Here is a 21,556-nt window from a genome sequence, read left to right as displayed (position 1 = left end):
CTGTGTGTCCCCTATCAGAACAATGGCCATTACATGAAATCCTGATGATCAGTACCTAGTATATACTACATATATCCATTAAATGTGTTACCTTGCAATACAAGGTAATTTTTTTGTGTTTTTTCCATTTGCAACTCATGAGCACTCAAACAGGGTTCACAGCTGAAGGAAAAAAGTGAAAAATTTAATTTGGGCTGCCTTCTCTAGCACAAATAAGCATGGTACCGGTGTGTGGCCATCATCAATCTAGATTGTACTCAGTGAAGAAAATGGACTGCTTGGGTGACTTCTCCTGTGGCATAATGTGTAAGTGCAGTGAACTCAATGAAGAGGACAGCTGATGCATGGCTCAAATCCAGTTTGCAGATAATTTTACAGAGGGAGTGAAGGAGAATACATATTGGCACATCTTTTGAATATCCTTTTGTTGTTTGAAACTCAACTATTTTCAGTATTGCTAACAACATGTGAGCTGTTGTGTGTCTCCTTTCCTATTATCTGTCATAACCTAAACTCCCAATAATGATGGCAGACATTAAAGGTCTAATGTGGCACAGAGATGCGAGAAGGCTGAATGTGTCAGTGTAATGCACTTCTCCCTGTGGTCATTGCTAGAGACACCCTTTGATTGTTTTTATTTTCCTAACAGTAGTTTTCTGTTATTATTTTGTTGATGTCCTTTGCATTTGTACTCTGCTTGACAGTATGCAAACATGGTTCATGAGCAAAGGAAAAAAGTGAAAACCATTCTGCAGCCAAAGAAGCCTGGCACTGTCATGCAGCCATCAGCACTCTGGATAGTGCTGAGTGAAGAAACTGTGCCTGCCAGGTAACATTTACAGGATGATTCCAAACCTGGAATTAATGCAATACCCAGTATTATACCTGTTTTAATGATGAATTAAAAATTGCTTGCACTAGTTGAAATTCTAGAATGAAATTAGGTATGAATTTGTTCTACCATTTTTTTATGTATTGATTTTTCAATTATATCTTTCATGTATTTTGTTTTTAACTTGTAATTGATAGGCTGTGTCACATGATTTATTCAAATGTTTTTTATAAGGAGGTGTTTGACAAAATTTCCTGTTGTTAATGCACTGAAGAAGGGTTGTTGTACCGGAAAGCTTTGCTTTTTTGCTTTTTATGTGACTAAATTATTGCTTGGCGTTTCTTGATTTCCTGGTTCTTGTTTGGATTTTGAATTTTACTGTGGGCTCAGTTCACGTTAATGTTGATCCATTTTTACTATTCCTTAAACGTTCCCTGTACCACAATGTGTAAGTGCAGTGATGTTAGAGAAAGAAAATCGGTGATACAGGATTCAAATCCAGTTTAATGATACCTTTGCAGAGCAGAGTGCCTTTTGCCACAACATTTTGATTAGGGCTATAACACTAAAATATAAATGAGTAGCATAAGTATGTTTATTGCAACAAATGTATCAGTGATGCTTACTATAGAAGCCCATATAATGTGTGTAAATTATGTTAAAAATGACGCTGATAATTTAGAATGTATGTGCATAGGTATGATTTGCACAAACTTTTTGTAATAATTATTATGATTAATCAAATATCAGAAGTATGTGTTTAGTGCAGTATGCCTTGTGAAGTATGTACAAAACATAACCCACCATGTATTACTCAAGTCATGCAACTCCATGTATCTAAAATGCATTTGCAAACACAAATATCACCTTTTACAATGAGATGTGATTCCATGGCTACTTAAATTTACACACATACAGGTATCTCTTAAGTATATCTGAAATTAACATGTTGAAAGGAAAGTTTTCCTGTGGCACTTTCACTTAATAACAAAAGTTTAACATTTTATCATTTTTTATCTCACTGATTCTATTCCCAGGTGGTACCACTCAATGTTATTAGTGTTTAAGTCCCATCAGCCAAATATGTCAGAAGTCATACCATTTTTCATCTAAACAAGCATGATATTATGACAAATACCACAAGCATTTCAGTGTTTAACACTGGAACGTGTTTCAGTAGTTTCAGCATCACACATGGCCAAATCTCACCACCATATTTCATACCTTCCTTGCTTTTTGATGTAATCAGTGTCAATCATTCTGTCAAGCCATTGCCATGTTTTCAATTGTGCAAATTCAGTTGGCAAGTCTGTACATCTTTGCACACAAGCTGTTACATGTGAGATCTAACACATATTTCTAGCTTGATTTTTGCAGACATGGCTGGCAAAGGTAGGAATGGTGTTTCATTTAGAGAACAAAAGTGGGATGATAAGGAGTCCAGGAGTTTTGTGGCAGTCCTCAGCAAGTGCTACAGCCAGAGACTGCTGCAGGGCGATTATACCAGGTTTCAGTATAAGGCTGAGGCTTGGAATATCTTGGTCAAGGCTGTCTCCAATGTAACTGCTATCCCACACACTCAGGAACAATGTTATCACCACTACAGTGACGTGAAGAGGTGCAACTGGGTTCCCTGAGCCAATGAGAGGATGAATGTAAGACTGCAAACCTTACTCACTTGTGCAAGTATACTGACCTATGACCTTTGTGTGATAAAGCACTGATTAGCCAGCCAACGCAGTTACCATTATGCTTCCATATATATCTTTTCCATTCTCAACTCAGCAGCAGAACAGATACACAAAAACAGTGAGGTGCATTAGCACAAACTAACTCGCATCAGAGACGCATTAGGTAAGTATGCATCAGGTCTGAATGCAATGCAGATAAGTATTTTGAGTCCATCACTGTATATCATCTTGAGCAGGCATACCTTAACTTTGATATCAAGTATACATGTCTGCATCAGTAGCTTTTGCTGATTGCATTTCACAATGAGGCCATCAGCTTAATTGTGTGTGGGTTCAATACCCAGAAATAGACATTACAGGTTTTTTACAGGATAGTATGTATAAGATATTAACTACAATACCACATGTCATTAACAATTACATTTTTGCAAATCTAATTATTAACTTTGAAAGCATATATTTGATATGACATAGTCAAATACATGATTTTATTGGTCATATCATACCATTGTGATTGACTGACTTTTATGACACATTAATGCCTTCCCATCATATATGGATGTGACCAGAGTGTATTTATTAGTTCTCATATTAGTTTATGTATTGAAATAATAAAATAATGTGACATGCCTTTGATCTAATTCTCTGTTTTATGTCTCAACCACTCTGTCTCTGTTTTTTTTTTTTCATATATATTGTTTTTTTTTAATACATTGCTTCTGAAAGCCAAATGCCTATCAGCACAGGGAGCTAGACTGACCATCTGGTCATAGTGGCATCACCACAAGCAGCACAGGTGCCCAGCACATCTAGGTTGCAGCCTGTCAGAGTTGCCTCCACAACTCTTGCCCTGCCTGGTCCACCTGCATTAGGTAGCTCTGCCCTGGCTGTTGGTGCATTGTTATCCTGCAGGAGTATTATTAGTGGAGGTGTTAATTTGGTCATATGCCAGGAGCTGACTGGACTGGTGGGACCTTGGTGCCAGAACCAGCAGGATTGAAAATGATACAATGTCCAGCATTGACTCTAGCAATTTATACATGAGACAGTGATGACAGTTCTGATGGTAAGGACTAGATTCTCACTGTTCTCAAGCTGGGCATGGATGTGTCCCTCACCATCACCATCTGTCTTGTATGCCCTGTATGTCTGCACCTGCTACTTAACCTGCTCTGCCTACCTGACCTTCTTATTCTTAACCACATTCAACCACATTCCTGTCTGTTCACAAAAAAACTTGGCAGCTGTCCCAAAAAAAAATATGCCCCATACATATCTTCCCACTTTGTCTATGAGAGATCTTGACACACGAATTGGCCCATTTGACTATACAACATTATTCTATTGCTATCACCCATCCCTGGTATGATGACTCGCTAAAGTCATGAAATTCTGTGTACAATTCTACATTTATGTTGTAAAGAAGTGGATAGCTATGCTGCTCTCTCACCACCATCCTGCAAATTCTTATAATCTTTCACATGTACCCCCCCACCCATTTTCACCACTGTCCTATCAATCCATTTTTCACATTTTCACTTTTTGTCCTCAGGAGTTCCATGAAGCTTGACATTGCTCATCAGTGCTGACTGATGTTGAATGGTGTTTCACATCCTAAGAAAAACACTGGTGAGTTTTCCTCATCACCAGCACTAGTCTGTTTACCTTTGTGCAAATGTGCTTAAAACTTTCAGGCTATAGGAATACAGAGTAAAGCCAGAGTAAAGGCACTACTTTGAAATAGTTACTCTAACAATTCTTAGGTTGCTAGATGTAATGAGCTAAAAGTTCTTATGTGGTGTGCTGAGATAATTCTCCTGTCCATAGACTAAAGTTTTTGCATAGTGTCAAGGGTTGGATTACAGCTGTATGTCCAACTATTATTTCATGTCATGCTATTATCTTATCATATGTTTGATTCAGCATGTCTGTATTTATCTCCATCTATAACATTTCATTAGCACACCATGTGAGTAGTGCAGGAAGAACACATTTGCAAAACCATTCCATCCCCAACAGGGACCCTTAGAAAAAAAAAACTTATCCTGTGTATGTCTTAATCTTGTTTCTAGTCTCCTAACACTTCTTGCTGAGTATAACAAGCACTTTGTACAGGGCATAACAGAGTAATAAAGAGGACACAGCTAAGAGCAACACACCCTAAAGATGGGCCTAAATGTCCTATAAACAAAACTGCTGGTATCTCTCTCTCTCTCTCTCTCTCTCTTGCTCTCTTCACCCCCTCTGCTTCAGTAAGTTGTCACTGTCCTGTCAGTTGTGCTGTTTAAACCGTGTAAAGTAGGAGTTCCTTTGTCGCATTCTGAGACAATGCTCAGATCTATAGGTTGATTTTTGCATACTTTCAAGGGTTTTACTACAGAAATATGTCATCTTGTTGTTGACAGTTTTTTATTAGACTATGTCAGGTTTTGCTGGTATTTACATATTGTTATGAGCCACCATTATTTTGCTTCTGTCATAATCTACTTGGTTCCTGCCTCCCCCCCCCCCCCCGTCTATGTCACTACCCCTTCTGTGTCATCAGTCTGTCTCCTCACTTGTGCAATGGCCCCTAGCAGCACCTGTAACCTGGGAAATGGAAGCACACAGCTTATGGCAAAATCTTGTCAGTTTTTGCCTTCTGTCACATTTTCTGGTGCCCATCTTGCTACTCTGCTTAGCCTCACTATGATATGAACAGTCGGGCTAATGTTCTCTTGAACAGGCTGCAGAGTTGAATGTACACTACATAGGATGTTCCAGTTTGCAAATATTGTTAGGAAATATGCTGCCTAAAAATTCCAAGCAAAATTTCTTCATGACAGATATGTGAATCATAACACAAAACACTTTAACATCACGTATCTTTGTTCTGCATTGAATTGTTTATTATGCTGCTGGCTGTAATATACACCCCATGTAATGTTAAAATCGTCACTACTGTGATGAAGCCTGATGCCTACATTCTCCCTTGCCTCACTATTTTATGACTGACCCTTCAAATCAGTAAAATTGAAGATGTGAAGCAATATTTCCTGTCTGGTGTGTTAACATAATTCACGCCTGAAAAATGCTTTGAAAATACATGAAAGTTATATTTAATGTTTTATTTATATTACTGTTATATGTATAAGAGTTGTCCATGTCTTAGTAACCTAGCATTATCCTGCTCAGTCATGATTCTACTTTATGACCCCCTGCTCATACCTCTCACCCTCTTAGCACAAGAAATCTGGACAAAGTTTAACATAATGAGGGTTCAAAAGCCCAAAAATAGGGACAGATTTTAAATACTGCTCTTATAAATTTGGAAAGTTGCTAGAATAACAGGATTTGTGTTGACATGCACTTACTGAAGGACATGAAGTCTAAAACTCATATTTATGTCTTATTTAGTAACTTCAGTTCTCAGATCAATCTAGTGATTTTCCAGAAAATCACATATTTTATGAGAAATGCACCAAAAATATGAGGCAAATATCTGGACGTTCTGCGAAGATCTGGACAGTTGAAATATTTGGCCCTGCTTTCTACCTGTCAGAAACACTTGATTGTACATAGCATGACAGATGACATATCAGGAAAAGCATAATAGTAACACACCAGAAAGATGCTAAAAATGACCAAAAAAATATAACATTCTTTGTGCATCTCTATCCCTGTCTCCATGTCTCTCTCTGTTCCCACTTCTGTATCATCACTTTTTACTGTTTCCCATTTATTAGGTTACTGGATGTGATGTACCCATTATGAGATTTTACAATTGTCATGAGTGTAATGAAGACTAATACATATATTCAACTTTGCTTCAATCTGTTGTCAGATTTGATCTTTGTGACATAGGAGTTTCTAAGTGGTGTGGTTAGATAATACTCAAATCTGTAGTTTTGTAATACTGTCAAAGTTCGAATGCAGATGTATGCCAACATGTTCCTGAATGTTTTGTATAACTCCTTTGTGTGTGTTAGCTGCACATTTTATTAACACACCATCATCCTGCTGATGTATTAATGTTCTTACTCTCTTTTGTCTTGTACAGATCCTGCCTGAATAATTATGATGATAAACTGAAGAGCAACACAGTGCAAATATGTGCAGAAATTAACCAGAAACTAATCTGTTAGAATGTCTGTATATGTAGTCCTGTCACTAAATATCCATCTCTTCCCACCCTTTCTGTGTCATCAAATAAACCTCCTTGATTCAGAACTGTTTCTATAAGCCATGTTACCAACAACAATAACATGCTTGGTACCTCATGTGTTTCATAATACATCTGTATCATACAGTTAAGGATCAAATAACTGCAACTGTCATGACAAATGTGTAAATCATGACACCTGAAAAATGACTATAACTCCTATCTGCACCATGTTTCATCAGATTCCAAAGACATGCATTGGGAGCATTTCTCCCCGAGCCTCCACTGAAAATAGGCTCTGTCCTAGTCAGACTTTACTGGTCAACAAATGTTAAATAAATTCATAAGTAAATATTCACAAATGTCGCTCACATTAACACAATGTACATGAAAGATAGATGTCATCAGAGAGGTATGTATTTACATGGAACAAGCACAATGCTGTTACGCTGGCCTGTCCAGACACATGCATTTGTCCCAACACCTGTGATGCACATGAGCTAATGTTCCAAACAGTGAAGTTTTAATACTTACAAATTTACATTTCACATCTTTAAAGTCAGACTTCTCCTGTGGTGCTTGTGATTCATACTGTGTTCTCTAGACTGTGTAACTAGTTAGGTTGCTGGTTTGACTCTGACAGTAGTGAACTTGTGTGTGTGTGTGTATGGGTTGTTCTAGTATCAAGTAAGTAAAGCTTCAACAATAGTTGTGCTGCATCAACTTCCACTCAATTGACAACTTTAACTTTGGACACAGCTCCATCCATCCATCCATCCATCCATCCATCCATCCATCCATCCACAATCTCATTTTTGCACTTGGGGTTGGGGTGTCACTTCAACAGTGACAATCATCTAGAACCAAGGTTTACTCTGCTGGGTGGATAGCCCTGCCATGGTAGTTCTTCCACACCACACAGTCACACACACACACTCTCATCTATGGCAAATTTAGAGTGTTCAATCCACCTACTGCATGTCTTTGGAATGTGGGAAGAAACCGAAGCACCTGGAGGAAACCAACATGAACACAGGGAGGACATGCAGACTCTGCATAGAAGGCACCCCAGCCAAGAATTGAATCACTAAAGCTCTTACTTTGAGGTGACAACACCCTTCACACTTTATCCCACTTTTAACACAAACATCTGATGAGGTCACCCTGTCAAACGTGCACTCGCTTCCAGTAAAAGTCAGACTTCACCTGTGGTGCTTGCAGTTTTCACTGTGTACTCCAGATTGTGTAACTAATTAGATTGGTGGTTTGAATCTGACAGTGATATATGTGTGTGTGTTTAGTGTCAGGTAAGTAAAGATTCAGCAACAGATAAGCTGGGTCCATTTCTCAGAAGAAAAGTTTAACTTTGGACACAGCTCCCTTTGCACTTTATCCCTCTTTTACCACATAAATCTTTTCAGCAACACACTGATGAGGTCATCTTTTCATAAATACACTCTCTCAGTGTAAAAGTCAGACTTGTCCAGTGACATGTGTAGTTAATACTGTTTTCTCTAAATTGTCTAACTTGAGTGCATGGTTTAAATGTCAGGTGCGTATAACTTCCTAAACAGATGTGCTATATCTACTTCCACTCAGGGGAATAATTTAATCTGGGAGAGGGCTCCCCCATCCCCTTATCATATTTTTACCACAACCACCTTCTCTGCAACACCCTGATGAGGTCATCCTTTCATAAGTGCACTCACTTACTATAAAAGTCAAACTTCTTCTGTGGCACTTGCAGTTAATATTGTATTCTCTAGATTGCATAACTAAATAGGTAAGGGGTTAGAATCTAACATTGCTTAAATAGTTTGACTGTGTGTACTGTCATGTACAGTTGGCTCTGTAACAATATCCCTTATGTAAACTTCCATTTAGGAGATGTATTTTTACTGATGGAGGGCTTCTCCATAAATTCCTAGTATCCCCAGAAAATACCCAGTTTTGAAAGCACAATTATATCATTGTGCTTTCAAAAAATGGACTATATCACAGTTGCAGTATGAATTATCCTATGGCACTGGCTGTTGATACTGGGCTCACTAAACTGCAAAACTAAATAGGTAGGTGGTTTAAATCCAGCAATGACTAACTACTATGTGTGTCTGTTGTGCAGAGAAGGCTTCTAATGCATATAGGCTGTGCAGCTATGTATTGTTACTGTGCTCTTCAACCACCTTTTTGCTTTTTAGCAGAAACACCACCCTGATAATCAATGTTGGTCTCATCCATTTAACTGTGTGCTGTCACAATTATAAACCAACATCTCATGTGACACGTGCAATTAAGGCAATGTTCTGTACCTTGTGATCTTAGGTAATCAGATTAAATGTGATCTTAGGTAATCAGATCAAATTCAGTCACTACTTCTTAGACTCAGCTGTGTCTGACTGTGAATGATCATGTAGGTAACAATATTGTCATCCAGTTATCTGCATCAATAGCTGGGGATTCCTATTACAACAATCTCTGGTCATTTTCCCAGAGAAATGCTTTATTTGGTACTGATGATGTTATTTGATGAGATTTGCTGTTCTTAAGAAAATTACTTAGGCTGTTCCTGTGATATGAGGAAATGAGACAATGCTCTGTATGTTGTTGCCTTAGTAAGGCACATGTTCGAATCAGCGATTATCCACACATTGTGCATGATTGCCTTTGCACCATCATAGTAACAAGTGGATTATGCATCACATGTGTTTGGTATACCTAGCATCAGTTAATGTATGACAGATATATAGCATCAGTCTTTTAAAGAAATTACAGGCTCACATTTCTCTTGCAACAATAACATGATGTCATGGCTTCAAATACCTAAATATCTCACAATGTTAGTAAAAATTGTACCATGGGACCTTCACTCTTCACAATATCATATAACTTCTGTCATCACATAGTCAGGTGTTCAAAACCCAGGCTGATTGACTGTAAGCATTGTGTGTCCTTATCCTGTTATTCATGAATGACATTCACCACTGTTATAATGTGTACAATCACCATGGGAAAATACCCCCCATCTCTTTTATCTCATACAAATTGTTTGCAACACAATCATATGATATATTTATTTCACAAAGGTGGAGTGTCATAACCATGTTGAGACTTCCAATGGGGTGCATGTGGTTCACGCACATGTTGTTAATCAGTGGCTTGCTGATCAGTTCCAGCAAAAATAACATTATATGAATGTACTAACATTACATAAAATGATACTGCATTAAGTTGTTATTATCAGTTTTTAATTTGGACAAGGAAATATAAAACCATTTTGTAATTTCCTGGCAGTGAAACAGCTGTTCTGTGTAGTGGCATGAGTGCTTCGGTGGCACAACACCTGTGTCATGGCATGAGTGCTCCAGTGGCAAATGCACTAATTAATGACTTGTGTGGTTCAGTTCTGGGACAGTGCATATACAAAACAACAGAAATAGCGTCCTTGGCCAAGGCAAACTGATATTGTACTGCTCACACTTGTGTGAACATTAACATACTTACTACCTTGTCATCATTCTTACAAATTAATGTTCAAATTTTCTGCAAATGTCCTTCCTTACTTCACACATTAATTTCAATTATATGTGACAAGCTCCATTGCTACATCCTATGGCAGACACAGTCACTACACAACTCTGTAGAGTGTATAGTATAATAAGCAGGGGTTTGAATCTGGTAACATATGTCTGTCAGATAACTGTGTCAGACAAGAGTGTCTTAAACAAAGAAAGTATTTAATGTACAGTCAGGCAGCAACAGTTTTAAGGCATCACTCTCCAAGGTAGGGGATCCATATCCACCACAATAGGAAAGTGTTGTAAGTCCTTTAAGGGTGGTCTTCATGACACAAACAATATGCCTATTTCTGTGGCATCAGAGGTTGATATACAGCTTTCTGACATCTGTCCTGGTATGTGTCTGAGTCTAGTAAGATGCAAATGTTGAGCATGTCATTATTTGCTCACAGGCATTACTTATTTTCCAAGTAATAATTCTCTGTATTTCATGTTTTCATCCAAACATTTATGTATTTCTGTAATTCTTTTCTTCACACTGTAGAACTTTATAGGACATGAGGGCTTACATAACATTTCTTACTGGATGACATTACGCAAGATCATCATAAAGTGTGATTGGGCCTGTGTTATGACACGTTCTTGTGTGTCTGTGTTGTTTACATGTCTTATGGCAGTGTTTGCTGTAATTTGTTGTAAGCATGCCCAGTATACTCATGTAGTAGATGCACTCCATTTATGAATGAAGACCTTGAAAGAATGAAATTATATCAGATCTATGTTGTCATTTGTCACTTGTGTATTTTAAGAATTATTAAATTACTGTTTAGGATTGACTTAAATATATAACAGATGCTTGTCTAATACCTGTTTCAAGGTAATATATCCCCTTGTGATGGTTGCTATATGACAACAAATGGCAAAAATATATTGCTTTCTGATATGCATGACACAACTGTAGGGTTCATGTCATCTTGTTTACATATAATGAAGTGGAGAATACAGCAGTACTGCTGGTTTTCACACATACATTCTCTGTATATACAGTACATATTCAATAACTGCAGTGTATGAGAATACTCCCTAATGTATCCACTGTCATTGCTAACTGTTATCTCAACTCAGCATGAAATTAGCATTTATATCACATTTACTCCCCTTGGTTGCACTATTGTTTTGTGCCCCTCTCACATCCTTTGTTAGCATACCCATTTTTATTTATGTGCATATGCCAAGAATTGTGAACAGGATTCATTGTTATTACATCACTGCAGAAGTATTTATGTTTAAAATGTTTCTTTGTGACATAAGCACATTTGACTGCACTGCCTGAGTACATTCTCTCCGTTTACCCTCCCCTTTACTTCCTATTACACTAATGCCATTATATTCTGTGTACATTCTCCCCATTTAACTTCTCCTGCATTTTAATTATTTTAATCAACTTGCTTTTACTTTGTATAAGCTGTCCATGCAAGCTGACATAATAGGTTTGCATACAGGCAAGTCGTTTTGTTTGCATTTTGTGCTCCAGTTTCCGTGCATCTTTTCTTGGCCACCAACACTTTTGCTGGCCTGAAAAAGGTGCTTATCAACATGTAAGCATGATGAACCGCATGCATATTCAATGAGTGTTGCTGCACATAGTACTAACATGCTTAAATCATGCAGCCTTCACGCAAAGCCTACATGATTGTTAATGAATGCCAGGGTATGTCTCCTCCTAACTGATCATGTCTCCAGGAAAAAAACTGTGCTAATTTCACACATCCATCAAAATATCTGGATTGTGATACATTAATAACAAGTATTCTGTACAGCATCTTTGACTAATAACAACACTGCGCAATTTCCTAAATAATCTAGACATAATACCTTACACATGTCATTTAGCATTGTATTCCATAGTTAAGATCTCAAAGGTTTGCATAATCAAACCTTGCAGATTTTCTTGATTCATCGTATAAAGAAAGCAAACTAATTTCCTAAAGAAAAAAAAACATTACTAATTACAACTAGTTACAGACTATTTACAAGATATTTACAAGTACCAATGGCCATTTCTTATACACTGATCTAAGATAATCTGCCTCACGGTCCATGCTTGCATAGCCCGCTGTTTCTCATACCTCTCAACTATCCAGATTTTTGCAGAATGTCCAGATTTTTACTTCACATTTTTGGTTTGTTCCTTATAAAATTTGTGTTTTTTTGGCAAATCACTGCAGATTGAAGTCACTAAATAATGACATACATTTGAGGTTCAGACTTCATATCCTTTTATAAAATGCATGTTAACACAAATCCTGTTATTCTAGAAATTTTCTAGGTTTATAAGAGCAATATTTAAAATCTGTTCCTATATTTGGGTCCTTGTCCCCCATTACTTTATGCTTTGTCCATATTTATTTCACTAAGAGGTTGAGAGGTACGTGTTTTTTGTTCTTTCTTAATAATTCCTCTTCCACTTGGACCTGCACTACAAATGTTATCAACACTTGGATATTTGTGGCTTCCGGTTCTTTGTGATGGCCTTCTTAGCCATGAAAGTTACAATCTACACTAACTCCTATACTTTCTGCTCCTCTCATAGATCCTGAGCAATCTCTAAGAAATAACAGTGCTCACCCATCACATCTTCTTCCAGTAATAATGTGTCAATCAATCTCTTTAAATCATTCACAAAGGGGCTAAGCTCTGTACATGTCCAGAATAAACTCATCCAATCTCTCTTCCCCCCCCTTCCTTGCACATCCACCAAGACACATCCACCTGTGGGAACATCTTCTAAATTTTAGTTGACATATAAAAATATTTGTGCAGGAACTTTCATACAAATATTCTGAACTTTCTTGACCTAATAGCTCTCTTCCACATCATACAAACCTTTCCCCAATATTCTGAAGGGATAGCTTTTCCTCAACATCCTTTCCCATTCCAGCCTTATTAGATCCACCTTTTGTGTATGCTCATTTTATAATATTTTGTAAAAATATTGATGTTAAATCCTTCCCTAAGGTTGCACCTATTGTAATCTGTGTAATCCATGTTATTATAGCCTGTGTAATCCATGTTATTATATCAGGCCAGTTTTCCTGTTTTAACAAACCTCATTGTAAAGTCTTTAGTTCATAAACCAGGATATTATACTGTAAAAATTAGGGATCAAGCAGCTGAAATTTCCACTGTGCACTTTCCTACCTAACTGGCCTATTATTTTCTATTACTTGATGCCAGTAGTTGACAATGGTTGTAACACTCTACATCTTGTCACTTGTGTTGAGCTCCCCCTGTTTTTCAATCTTCTTCTTAATGCCAGAGCATCCTGCCTCCATCCCTTAGCCATTTAGTCTGAAAGTATAATAAACTGATTTCCTTATCGACTGCATCTGTTATGAGTGTTCTTATCCACTGGGCTTTTCTATCCCATATAGCTTCCAATATGTCTGTACTATCCAACCAGGTATCATGGCAAAGATAATTTGCTGCCATGTTTCCTCCTTTCTAGATGTTGGCATTTTATCAGAAAGGTCATCTGAGTTGTTATAGAATATCATTTAATGTCAGGCACCGCTTTCTCCATTGAAATTACCCCTGTATTCAAGCAAACTCTAGGCTTTTCACCAGCCTATAAGAAGTTCTTCATCTAGCTATTAATTTTCAAGAATATTGACCTACCAAGAAGCATTCAAAGGGATTGCCCCATATATAACAAATGTGGCAATACATGTTAGTACATTATTTGGAGTCTTTGCTTTAGGTCAAAATTCAATAACTTCCATTTTGCTACGTTACCCTTAACCTTTTGTAAGATGCTATCATGTGATCTTGCATTGTGGCTTCACAGTTATATTTTAACCATATTACTAGCTATTTAACTTCCTCTTTTACCCACCAATGTGGGTATTGCTCCAGCAACACCCATTATTTCTTTGATTTGTCTTTATGGCTCTGGTCTTCACTTCATTTACCTTATAACCAAATATTACACTGAAGTCTCCAATTAGCCTCATTAACCATTCCCAATCCTTCTTCAGTGATGTCAGTGTTAAAATTATGTCATCTGCATACGTAGCTATTTTTAACTCTTTGTCACCCCAGTAATAACCTATTATAGCTGACTTTCTATCTGCTATAGATATAGATATAGGATTTAAATATAGAGTGAATAAAAGAGGGAAAAGCGGGTAGCCCAGTCTATTTCTCCTTAGTTGCAGTTCTTCTGAGAGGGTTACAGACACCTTAACCCTAGCCACTGCACCCACGTATAAAGTACTTATGATCTGTATGAAGGTCTCTAAAAGGTCCATATTCTTCATTATGGCAAAGAGAAAATCACAGGTCACCCTATCAAAAGCTTTTTCTGCATGTAGAGATACTTTTTCAACTGGTTTGTTCTTCTCATCAGCATCTTGGATAATAATGAGTGCTCAAATAATGTTATCAAAAATGGATCTCCCTTCAATAAACCTAGATTGATTAGCTTCTACTGTTTATGCTATAGTGGGTGCTAGTTCAGCTTCTATAATAGACATAAAGGCCTTATAGTCATGGATTCATTCTGAGATAGGTCAGTATGAGCGTGGTAGCTCAGAGTCTTTCCCCTGTTTGTGGATAGCCGTTATTATATTATTCCTTCTTCCCAGGAGTATGGAGGGGCGCCGACTGTCACACATGATAAAACGATAGTGTCCATGCTTTTACTATGACATTTTTTTGAGTTTGCCACACTTCAATAGTTAGTCCATCTAAGCCTGGAGATTTCCCAGGTTTTAATTTATTTATTGCCTTGCTGCAATTATGTGGATGTTAGTGTAAATGTATACTACTATTCTGACTTGGATCCAGTATGAATACTTTTAGCTCCAAATCACATTTTTCCTGTGAAACGAATGAAATGAATATTAAGTAAACAACTTGTCAAAAAAAGCTGAAATTTCACTGAGCCTGAAGAAGCAGGATAACATAAAATAATTGAAAATGTATTTGTAAAACGAGCAAAATCCCAACCTTCCTGTTGATCAATATTTTATACAAACATGCTTTCTTCACATTAAAAAGGAAATGCATGAAACAGAAACCTATTAGAATTTATTATTCAAAGCTATGCCAGGCATTTTATGATAATGGGAAAAAAATATGTTGCTTTTAACATAAAAATGCACCTTGTTTTTAAAGGAAATTTAAATGAAATAAGTTGTGTTATTGAACTTGGCTTTTCAAAACACTACCTGAGCAAGACAAGACTATACATTATTATGCAACAAGGCATCACTTGCTATAAAAACAAACAATTTGCATTTGAATGAGCTTCCCTTCATGTTTGTAATCATTTTCAAAATAAATACCAGTTTCAGAAAAGAAAATACAGCAGAGAAAAACATATCTGAATAATTATTTCTTTCCTTTGATGGTGTTGTGCTTGCTGAGGACGGTAGTTTGATGTTGTCTATACATGCATATTGAAGTACTTGAATTCAGTATACGGTTTAGTCATTCAAACCATCACATAGAATGAGAAAGAATACTAATAAACTTAAATGTTACTATAGGAATTTTAGTATAGTGCTAGCTTTTAATTGCCATAAGACATCTGCTGGGCTCAGATGAACACTTATGGACTAGTATTCACTTTCAGCCACTGATCACTTCTTTTCATAATTTTGTGCAGCTTTTATGGTCTTTTCCTGAAGCCTTTTTCCTAAAGCAGAGTCAGCATGAAAAGCAGATGGAAACCACACTAAAATTAAAGGCATTTGCAATACTTGCGCACAGACACACACACACACACACACACACACACACGCACTCCTGATTCAGCCTCCATGTCTCTCTGTCTTTATCTGCTACAACCATTAACAAGCACTAATGGAAGTGATTATGCCCTCTGCATTGTGTCCACATGGGGCATACAATGAACATATTTTTTCTTCAAAACACACAATCTGAAATGAACACTGCAGTTTTTACTGCAACCAGTGTTCCTGACTTGAGATTTGACTCAAAGTAACATAATTATTTGCCTGTTCTCGGTCATTCTTAAAAGGATTAAATGGACAGTCTTTTTTTTATTAAACAATAAATCTTTATTAAATTATCACTTATGACAATGGCAATCATACTTTTATATGAATGAAAACAAATCATATTGACATAATTTTAGTTGCAAATATTATACAGCATTTATAATCCACCCAGTCACTGTCAGTCAGACATTTCATAGCTCATTCAAATCCCATCTTCTTGCATGTATTGTTCTCATAATTTCCATTTTGTTCTATGTAATTTGCTCCCACCCTTTTCTAAAGATCCCAGTTCCAGGACTTTTATCTCTATTACTATAGTCACTACTTCTAGTACAGTTAATTTAGAAGTTGATTTCCATTTTCTAGTAATTGCTTTTTTGGCAGCCACCATAATTAAACTCAGCAAGGCCTTAATATGTCTATGCAATTCCGATTCTGTATCATAACTCAAACCATTTCCTTAGTCATATCAGTTTCTCACCCAGTATTTCTGAAGGAATAATCTGAAGGGAATTTTTAAAGTCTGCCAACTCATTACACTCCCAGAAAAAAATATGTTCCCATTTACCTCTTTCTTCATTTGCTGTCTACCTCAGAAAAAAATCTTTGGAGTCTACTTGGGGTATAAAAATACCTAGGTAAACACTTCCAAGCAACAATCCCAAATCATCTGTGAATTGCTTATCCAATATCTCTTTCCAATCCTTTCGACCCTCCTGAGCCTCCTCTGATTGATTCTTATAGTTATCATGCAATATTTTACATGCTCTACTAATTATTCCTTTTTTAACAGCAGCTTCTGTTCTAGATTCTGCTAAAAACTCTACCACTGCTCGGCTTTTGCTTAGAGTCCCCCTGTTTCTTTCTCTTTGCCTATCCTCTGATATCAGTCCTTGACAGGGAAGGCAATCTCTAGTCTGCAGTCTAAATACATTCTTGGCCTCTTCCCATTCTGTTTCCCTCTCTAATCATTTAATCCCAAAACCTTGGTTCTTTTGCCTGTTTTCTCCAACAAATTCTAGCCCCTTCATGTTCATAGGTTCATAGGTTCATAGGTTCATAGGTTGGTACTAGGCTATCAGCCCTAGGGCCTATACAAGCCTAGCCATAACAATTCCCTGGCTATTTCTTCCCACATTATTTACTTTCCTGGACCCATGTCTAGCAGGGTGACTGACGTGATCCCTGGGGTGAATTTCCTTTCTCCCATCCAATCGTCAAGGTTCCTCTTGAAGAGGTCCAAAGAGGCACTCTGCTTGACATGTATGGGCAATCTATTCCAGAGTCTGGGGAGTCTCTGGGTCAGGAACCTATCCCTCCAGCATGTTTTGTTTATTGTGATGACAAGGTTTAAATCCCTGAGCGTGTAGTTCTGAGGGATTGGGATTTCTTAAGTGTAGCATGTCCAACAGCTCTGGGTTTGACATGGCCTTGTATGTTAAGCAGAGATCGCCTCTGAGTAGACGATATGCGACAGAGTATAGCTGGAGTTTTTAAGGCGGTCAGCGAGGGCATCTGCTTTAGGCCTGTGATTCTTTTAGTGAGGTTTTTCTGAGGCCTTTCCAGTTGTTGCAGATGTCTTGAGAGGTACATACCAAATGGGGCGTTGTATTCTATAATGGGTCTAATGAGGGATGAGTACAGTGGGACAATGACCTCCTTTTTCTGGATGAAAAGCCCTTCGTGATGAGGTGTGCCACATAGAAGGATTTCCTGACTGTTGTGGCGATGTGGTTATCGAAGGTGAGACCACTGTCCACCTGTGTCCCTAAGTCTCTTATCACACTTTCTGTATTTAGTGTACTGCCACCTATATGGTAATTCATGGATACATGTTTTTTCCCAAAGGCGATAACAATACATTTCTTGGCATTGAGCTTGAGCCCATGGCTCTGGCACCAAGCATCTGTTTCTGTAAGGCCCTTTTGTAGAGTATCCACATCATTTGGGGATTCAATAATGGCTCCCAGTTTGCAGTCATCTGCAAACTTTGTTAGCCAGAGTCCCTTAGTATTGACCTGTACTTCAGAGAAGTAGATGCCAAACAAGAGCGGCCCCAGGACTGAACCCTGAGGTACTCCACTTGTCACTTGTCTGGAGCTGGATTTGGAGTCGGCTACTTTTACAGTGTGGGTTCTATCAGTAAGCCATTTAGCAACCCATTGGGTGACATAGGGATTAATACCCAACTTATTAAGTTTATCTATGAGTCCAGAGTGGGGGATGGTGTCAAAGGCCTTGGCAAGGTCTAGATAGGCTGTGTGGACCACCTTACCCTTGTCCATGGCTCTGGAGACTGATTCAAAGAAGTCAATCAGGTTCAGGAGACAAGATCGGCCCTTCACAAACCCAAACTGGGTGGGGTCCAGTGTTTGAAGGTTGCCAATGTCTTTGTTTATAAGTTCCATGATAATACGCTCCATGGCCTTGCAGATAAGGCTTGTCAGACTGATGGGATGGTAGTTTCCAGGATCCAAGGTGGATCCCCTTGTGGATTGGGATAACTGTAGCTCTGCGCCACTCAGTGGGCACGAAACCTGAGGTGAGGCTATGATTAAACATGACACTTAGGTGAGGTGCCAGTTCATATTGTAGTTCGTGTAGTACACAGCCCGGGATGTCATCTGGTCCCATGGATGCTGTATTCTTGGCTTTAGAGAGTGCGTTTTGTACCTGTGTGGCCGTTATTACTGGAATTTGGCAATCTTCCGGTATTGAGATGGGCCATTTAGGGGGTGAGAGGGGGGGTGAAGTTGGCACTGAATCGATCTGCCAGGATATTGGCAATATCCTTTGGATCAGTATATTTATTGCCATTCTGTTTTAGCTCAGAGCAGATCTGAGCATTGCCATTTAGATTCTTGACATAGTTATAGAATGACAAAAGGACACACACAAGTGATATCAGGCAAGGTGCTTCTTAGGAAAAAAGCCAATGTCTTGTAGTATACAAAAGAAGCACTCCACGGCTGGCACACCACGAACAGTTTATTGAACAGACAACTGGTTAGCGCTTTCACGTTCAGTTACAACGTTTCTTCAGACCTCAAAAAATACATTCCCATCATGCCTTTATATACTTTTTTTTTAAAAAAAATCATTAATCAATTAACAGTGATGGTATTCAATTATAGTTAATTGTAAAGTGCAAATAGTGCATATAAGAATGTGTTGAGTTAAAATCTGAGTCAATACAAGCATAGGTCCTAGCTATATACAACAAAAAAACCTTATCACTTATGTAGACTAATATAAAATAAAAATTATTATATATATATGTAGAAATTACTAGCATAAATTGTATATCATAATTTAGTAGTTAAAAAATATTTTTTGAGGTCTGAAGAAAAAAATATATATTTATATAATTTAAATGCCACCAAACCTCCTGGTCTTAACGATTCCATTTCCATGACTAGTATTTTAAAATTGAAGGCCATAGATAATTTTTTAATAATTTTTCAATGATTTTTTAGTACATATACACATTCATATATTCACATAATTTATATAATTTATATGTACATGTTTTTCAATCATATATTATATACATATATTTTATAATTTTAGTTAGAATGTTGGAATAATAAAATCAATTATTTATGTAATTTCGTATATATATATATATATATATATATATATATATATATATATATATATATAGTGATGTATTAAAAAGTCTTGTGAGTATATGTTTTTAAGAAGCCATTAGGCGTTTTAAAATCTTAATTGATTAATTAGGATGTTTTGATAAGCTGTCTGGATACACCAGACATTGCACAGATGAGCGTTATGGTTATCCATGATCATGCTTTGAACATTGGACAATTTACTTTTTGTTAAAGAAAGTTCAGTATGTCTGTTACTTGTTTAAACAGAGTGGTCTTAACAGCAGTGTAAACTGTGCTTAAAATATACTAAATTACTTAGCAGAGAGCACATACAAGGACTATGTTCATGGTTGGCAGCGCACTTAGGCATGCTGAGGCATATAACCCAGGTAGGATATACAGTGTCCTGGAGATTGCCCCATAACTGAAATGAGGCATATATGATCACGCTGCTTGGACTCGTATAACTTTTTTTTTTAGTTTTGTCATGCTACAAGAGTGATGTATTGGCCCCTAGACCACTGCCTTAATTCAACTATTTATTCCATAGCTGTTACACAGCAATCTAAGACCGAAAGGATGTGTTGAAAGGATGCACAAAAAGAAAAAGTTGAACAGTAAGACTGCATTTCAGTCCTTACTCATGGTTTTTGTTTATGCTGTCATTGAATGAAAAAGTTGTTAAACATAATAAAAAAACACCTCAGAGCATCTAGAGACCCCATGGATTGACGGCCACAGTTATTGCATTACAGTCTTGTCCAGTTATAGAGTGTTGAATGGACAGAAGAAAAAGGTAAAGAGTAAGACAAATCCCCAGATTTATAAAGCCCTTTATAGTGCAGGATTAGTCTAAGAGCTAATTTTGGCAATATAGTCGACGTGCGATCCAGGAATGAGCTCCCGGGATGTGCACATGAGCTCTTAGACTAATCCTGCACGGAGCAAGCTCCTGTATGCAAATGACCCTCATTTGCAGGTGAAAACCATGCAAATGAGGGGTAATATGCAATCTAGGAAGCTGGCAGCAGTCTGTGCAGGACGAGTGCAGTCTGCAGAAATGTACTCGGTTAGTAACCGAGTACATTTCTGCAAACTACAAAATGGAGCTATGACAGCTCCAAATAAAGACTGCATATCATTGAGGAAGCATGCTAATGGCCAAGTAGAAGGCCATTGGCATTGCAAAATGTTTAAAAAATAAAAAAAAAACTTTATTTTTTTTTCACCAATCTCACCTGTTTAAGCATAGGGCAGTGGCGCCTAAATGGGATTGGGGGGAAGATCATAAAATAAGCATTCTAACTAAAATCAGTATTCTGCCATGCAGGTCAATGGCAGGCAGAAGACAACCTGGCCAGTGAGTAATGGTTGCTAAGGGGGGAGGCTCAGTGTGGGACATGCAACTATGCATTAGCAGGCAATCCTATGCAAATGAGGGGAAGGATAGTGAATTCCAGTTTTCCCCTGGGTGTGAGACAGGTCCAAAGAGTGTAAGAGTATAAATAGCTGGGTGCAAGACTAGGATATAGATGACATCATGGGGGGGGGGGAGTGTCAGGCATACTGTAAGTGGATTGGAGCCCTGTGGCTCAGGATTGCTCCAATCTTAGCATAGCTAAGCTAGGGGTGTGTCTAAACCTGCCCAGTACTCTTTGCAAAGTGTAAGTGTGTGTGCGCGCCATGCACCAGGTTTTACAGGAAGAAAAAAGAAATTAAACCAGGAAATAGCAGCTCTGT

Source organism: Protopterus annectens, chromosome 1.part2 (genome assembly GCF_019279795.1).
Source record: "Protopterus annectens isolate FY-2018-M chromosome 1.part2, PAN1.0, whole genome shotgun sequence".
Classification (NCBI taxonomy): domain Eukaryota; kingdom Metazoa; phylum Chordata; order Ceratodontiformes; family Protopteridae; genus Protopterus; species Protopterus annectens.
This window is presented reverse-complemented; position numbering follows the sequence as displayed.